This window comes from Gallus gallus, chromosome 4 (genome assembly GCF_016699485.2).
Source record: "Gallus gallus isolate bGalGal1 chromosome 4, bGalGal1.mat.broiler.GRCg7b, whole genome shotgun sequence".
Lineage (NCBI taxonomy): Eukaryota > Metazoa > Chordata > Aves > Galliformes > Phasianidae > Gallus > Gallus gallus.
In genome coordinates, this window is record NC_052535.1 from 26,305,547 (window position 1) to 26,312,242 (window position 6,696).

The 6,696-nt window shown below is 34.9% G+C and overlaps 1 long non-coding RNA gene across 1 annotated transcript; it reads right to left on the bottom strand.

Annotated features, from left to right (window-relative positions):
• Positions 1-4,181: 4,181 nt before the first annotated feature.
• On the bottom strand, positions 4,182-5,427 carry LOC121110804. The gene is made up of 3 exons (XR_005859509.1): positions 5,087-5,427; positions 4,759-4,926; positions 4,182-4,386 (listed from the first exon to the last, which is right to left on the bottom strand). It is a non-coding gene; the product is annotated as an uncharacterized LOC121110804 (long non-coding RNA).
• Between the last annotated feature and the right edge of the window lie 1,269 nt (positions 5,428-6,696).

Consider the following 6,696-nt stretch of genomic DNA (forward strand, 5'->3'; position numbering starts at 1 on the left):
CCCATTTACTTTAATACCTATTTAAAATTGGCATTGGAAAGATAATGACAGATTGCATTTTAGCTGAATTTTTCAGCTGTGCACTAGATGACTTGTATTTCTTTTCAATTAGGCTGACTGCTTTAGCGTGGTAGGAGATTACTTCTCCCGCATGCTGAAAAGATATTAACAATTAAAATGGAGGGGGGAGCAAGAAGCAGAGGATTATTGCAGTTTTCTTTGCCAAATGACAAGGGTTTGTCTTTGTAAGTATCTTGTTTTAATGTTTGCCATTAAGCAAGGATAGTAAGCATTGAATAGATATAATTATTACAAGAAAGTATTATATATATCTATACATATTTTAAACCAAATGTAAATATTTACATAACAGTGGTATTTAAATAGGTTAGCCTTATACATCACAACAGTGTAAAGCTTTATTCAAGCACAACACTGTGTGAAATGTGCTTCTCAAGCTATCAATGCCCTGATACAGAAAACACTTTTGTTATTTACTCCTGCCTCATTCCTTCAAGAGAGGAAGAAAACCAAGGGATGTGGGAGTGCCTCCTCTCTGGTGTAAGGGAGGTTGTGTGTGCTATGGGAAGGCATAGGATACCACCTGCATCTTCCTTGGAGCAAATCTCACCAGATTTCTCATCACCAGGTTACAGCATTACTAGAATAGTCCTGGTGGCTTTCTTATAAATTGCTATTGATTTCATCAACGGGAATAAAACTCAGTAACAATAGCAAAACCCCACTTCATGTAGCCTGCAATTAACATAACTCTCCTCTCTAAACCACCCTCCTCAGAGGGCAAGAAAAGATACTGCAGAGATCAGTGGGATCCAGCAACGTTTTTGTTCTCTGAAAACATCTCCTTGCTTTTTGTTACTAAGATGTATTTGAATTTAGGTTACAAAGGCATTCTATATTGTCAGTGCCTTTTAAAAATCTCGAAATATCTGTGAAACAATGGCTTATCTTAACGTACTCTTTTCTTCCTGCTTATTTTTCTATACAGGCTTCATAGTAATCTAAACCAATGTTCCTTTATTAAATATCTCAGCAACTAGGTGAACCTGAAGCAATCATAATTCCATTTGCATCGCAACAAGCAGTAGCATGGTTGGATCCAAATAATGCCCACTTTTATCCTACTCCACTCATCCAAGCCCAATTCTAAAGATTTATGTCAAACCCTGGCTGGATTATGTCTATACGAGTTTTTTTAAAAAATAATAATAATAAAAAGAGAGGTGTGGAAAGATACCTATGCACAATGTATAACTAAGCATGAAGTCAACAAAGCTCATTTTGTTTTTGTGTGAAACTATTACGTCCCACATACAACCATTTTTTTCAGCTCTATCAGAACAACTCAAAATCTTGACGAAATCCATGGACATGGGCTTTATCTTCCAAATCTAACCCAGCCCAGTTTAATTAACTTGCTATCGTACAATTATTCAGAATCCTCTGAATTATTTTCTAGTAAAAATATATTCACACCTTTTTTTGATTAATGCATATTTTGAAAACATTTCTAGAACCCAGATCTTCAATTTCAGTAAAACTGTGTCGTGCAATTGATCTTAGATACACCAATTAACTGTGTTTGAAAATGTAATCCTAGGCTGAATTAAGTCTTGTAACAGCTGTGGCAAATTTTTCATTCATGCAATCTAGGATAGACAAGTATAATTAGATCCAAGAGCTAAGTACTGAAGTCCAAATGACAGCACAAAAAAAAAAAAAAAAAAAAAAAAAAAAAAAAAGACATTCAAGAATATTCAGGAACAAGGAACAAACGTATTATGTTCTAAAGCCATTTTTCTTCTGAGAGGGAAATTATGCTGGTAATAAAGACGATTGTAAAATTGAAGTATGTTGATACCTTTGCACACGCACACACATTTCCATATCATCATGCATCTGTAGCCTGTTCTTCATTCTTTTTAGACTAGTATCTACCAACTTCAGAACAGGTACTCCTGATTTGTATTGGAGCAAACACTGATCAGAACTGTATCTGTCCTCATCTTTCACACAGAAAGTTTCTGAATCAAAATCCTCACATCATGTGAAGATTTCACTCTTCATTTGCAGTTGTCTCAGTCAATTTGAGCAGCCTCTACTTTACATGGGTTTTTATTTCACAAAGTACAACTGAATTTTTGGAAGCTAGAGAGAAGGGATACCCAAAACGCAGAGATGGAACTACTCTGAGACAAAACTACTAGATTCTCATTCAAAGACAAAACAGAACAAATAAAGCATTCTCTGAAAGTGCTCAGGAACTATATTTATGAAATAGACTTAGAAACAAACTGCCCTGAGTGATGGTTATTACAGCAATTAGCATTAACAATATACTTGCTGTGATAAAAGCTGCAGTTTAAAAAACAAAGTGAGGGTTAACATGATCAAATCAGGTTTCACTGTCTGTCAGGTTTGTCACTGAATTTGATGCTTTGAATCTGCTAATGGTATTTCAAAACTATTTACTGTTTACAACAGTCATATGTTTGTACATATATACAGTATTTCCTTCTCCCAGCTCTTTGTCAATGTGCATGAACTTAGGCTCCTACAGATCAGCATCTTTGGTGAGTCCATTATTGGCTTCTTTGCTGAGATGTTGCAAAACATTGAACTAAGAGTGCCAGCTTCAGTTGTTTTTCATATATTGCCACCAAGCAGGGAGTTCTACAAATCTCTGGAACAATAAATGTTGTCTATCCTCACTGGTTAGATAGTTTAATTTATTTTCTAGTTTGTTTTAATATTTTTCTAACAGGTAGAATTGTAAAGACAAAAAAAAAGTCATGCATTTATGCAGACCAAATTTAACTAATATTAAAAAAAAAAAAAGAAAGAAAGTGAATAATCCTTTATGCATAATATAGGAATGAACTTCAGCTCAGTTCTATTTAAGGGGTAAAAGCTGCCATGGTGTAAATTCAGGAACAATATTAGAATTTTAATTGTCAGGTTCCAATGGATAGGCAATATTTTTGCTGTGCTAGGCCACTGGGCCACAGCAACTATCACCTAGAAAAATCCAAGCTAACTAACTTGGGTGCTAAACTTGGAATCAACCTTAAACTTGGAATCAGTCTCTGTGTCTGATTATATATTTACGTCAGCAGAGAACAAATCTGAGATTGCTCAGATCCCGACTATCTTTATTTCTTCTATAAAAATGTATTTAGACTGGAATTACAAGCAATGTGTATGTGCATTCACTCCATTTATGCACAGGTACTCATGGAAAGAGGGGCTTTATCTCTTTGCTCTATTGCTAGCAAGAGGACATTAGATTCAGACCACCCCTTACTTCGCATTTATATCGTTTGATTTATGTTAGTGATGAAAGAGAAGTGAGGAAGGGCTGGAGGGAGCGGGGAGAGAGGGGAGAAGCAGACAGGGAGAAGGGGAGGGAGGGAGACATCTGTTTCATCCTGAGATGAGAACTGAGATTTTAGTTACTATCTACTACATTATTACAAACACTAGACATTTTCTGAAAACTGACAGTCGCCATCAAATAACCACAAAAGCATCTGTAGAACTGTAAGAAATTTAAGACAACAATAAATATCTGAAGTAAGTAACTCCCTGTAATTCAGAACAATTTGTATGCACAGAAACTCACACGGAGTCAGTAATTGAGGTTGGGAGAAACCTCTGGAGGTCATCTGGCCCAATGCTTTGCTCAGCTCTCCTAACTGACTAGTATCTGAAATAATTGTGAAATAAATGAAAAAGGAGGAAAAATCTTCCATGTGGAAAGTCCTAGGGATAGTATGAAATTAAAAAATATAAATAAATAAGGAATTCCCTGAATTGTGGCTAGTATATTTGCTGCTCTCCATTTGGAAATTATGGCCTTACAAAATTATTTGGGAAAGATTAGGGGGGAGGAAAGAAGAAAAACAAAACAAAACACAAGCAACAATATAATGAGGAATTGAAGCTTCTCAAACATCAAGTGATACTCTCAGCAAATAACAGTACTTTTGAGACTTTACAGAAGCCTTGTTAATTCCTTATATTTCCAACCTTTATGACTTTATGAAATGATTTAGCAGTATCACAGCTCCTAATACTTCAGTTTTTGACACTTAATGTTTGTAATAGCACTCATTTTCAGTGAAAAATAATAATAATTTAAAAAATAAAAAAGCAGAAAGTCACCAGAACAAGACAAGAGCGCTTTATTGGCATGTGGTTCCAGTACTAAAACATTAAAGCCACAGTTTCAAGTTTTCACCCACAGATCTAACAGCACAACCTTGGCCAGTACTAAATGCTGTTTGCTCCCAAGTAGCTAGAAATACTGCTGCAGGTGGCACACACCTGGTCTTCTCATCTTTGCCAAAGTCAACACTGCAGTGGCTGTGAAAAATAATTGTCTGCATTCACTTCTATGTAGACGAAAATAATAAGAAATAAGAAAATGAAGACATTTGATAACTCTTTGCATGCAATCAGGGGTTGCTATCCTCAGAGCTTCAGAATTGGATTATATGTAGCTACATATATGTTTACTATTTAGCTACATATATGTTTACATATATATAAGTATTCACAAACTTTTCAAGAAAATCAAACAAGTTTAAGAGCATGACAGTCACCACTAAAAACCGGTCTTATTGCAAGATCTGAGAAAAAGAAATTGTAATACCAATGCAAACCTACTCAAAATACTGAAAAGAACACATTAATGCAACTTTTACTGAAGAAACGTAACTATATTGTGTTGCTCACCTATTTCTGTAGACTACACATTTCCAACTTGTCCTGGTTTTATCAGCATCCCTAATCATGACATCATATGATTAGCTGTTGGGTGCTGAAACATAGTGCACTGTGGTGCTGAATTCATTCATCCTGCGCTTCTAGAAGTCTCAATTTTGGCTCTCCAAGAGTAATACACTGAGAAATGACAGACATAATTCAGCTTCTAGGAGCCTCCAATACTCTCTACGCGATCTCTGATTCTGGGTGATGAGGGTGAACTGACATCTTTGTTTCAGGTCAGTGCATTAGCAGCACAGTCAGAAAATCCTTCTCTCCCATTTGTTTGATTTATTACCTGTAATTCCTTTTTTATATCATTATCTTATAATCTTTTGTAATTTCTAGTAAACTTGTTATCTCTCCTTTTCTTAATTGGGCTGTTTTTGTTTTTCTTCTCTGCAAAGAGGGAACGGAAGGGTAGAAGAGGCCAGGGAGGACTTCTCCCTCTTCTTCCCCCTCATCACATGTGAAACCACAACACTGCTATATACAGGTCACAGAAAGCATGATGTGGGACTGACAGCTAGTTCTGAAGTTCCACAGGTTCATGCTGAAGTCCTTATGACATCATCTTATTGAGGTGCCTTGGTTGCACTGAGCCCAACCAAACACCATCATGTAGGCCTGAGGCCAAGTGCAGCCCATGCATTCAATTTTTTTAGGTAGATATGTGAATATTAGGCCCTGATTCAGAATAAACGGCATGTTAAATCAGATAGGAATAGATTTTTTTTTTTTTTTAATAATAAAACCAAAGCAGTCTTGCAAAACTCTTATCTTGATCCAATCTTATTTTCCATTTATGTTAACAATATGGAACAGGTAGCTTGAAGCTCTTTATCTTTGCACTGATTGTACCATTTTGTATTCTGTAAGTACTTCATTGTGCTCAGTTATAAATGAACTGTAACAGAATTTTAATAAAATTCAGGAAACACTGTCTGATTCATGTTTGCTATTAAACACAAGTAAAATGAAATTTATTATTTCAGTTGGGATAATACATTTAATACTGATAATGATAGATTGCCTAAGATATTAACTTCTAATCAGATGTTACCGAAATATGTTACAGCTTACAAACATTTAAGTATTTTGTTAGGCTGTGCTCTGTTTCTTTACTGTATGACAGAAAATAAAATCAAATAACTACATTTTTTTGTACTATAGCATGCTTTGTTAAGTTCATTCAACCAAGAAAATGCAAGTTAAAGAAATTGGTTATTTCCTATCAAAGCATATGTCAGTGTGACATGTTGAGTAGCTTCTGCATGATACTGAAGGAAAGAGATTTCATATTCACAAGCTGTTTTTGTTGCAGAAATTTCCTTGTTTCCTTTGTATCTTACACAGACTATTGAATTAGACTTCCATGAACAGAAGATATCTGGATATATAGCTGTCCATTTACACAGCATTACTCATTATATATATGTTATGTGTCTATATTTTTCATACTTGTTGAGGTTTGATAATTATATAATACATAATTTATTATCTTGTTCTGATAGTTCAGGTAGACTTTTTAAAAATGAAATTGTTACTTAAATTTAATAGTCAAGTTTTTAAATTCTTTTCTCTGAATATTTTCTGAAGTACTGGAACTTTACTCCTGATTTATGAACATACTATCCTTGCATACGTTACACTGGATTTGCAGATCACTTACTTGACAAGAACTGGGAGGAACTCATTTCCCCTTTCTTTGCCCAGCTGTTCTAGGCAGCAAGAATAAAGGAACACTATAAACCATTTTAACTTCCTTCAAATCCACAGAAAATAAATACTGGTCCTTTGTACAAACCCCAGTCCCTCAATTCTGTATCTAAGTAATATTTGTACAATGAAGTTCAAATGTATCAAGTAAAAAGTAAAAATATAGTGGCTTTTTCAGCATGAAAGTGT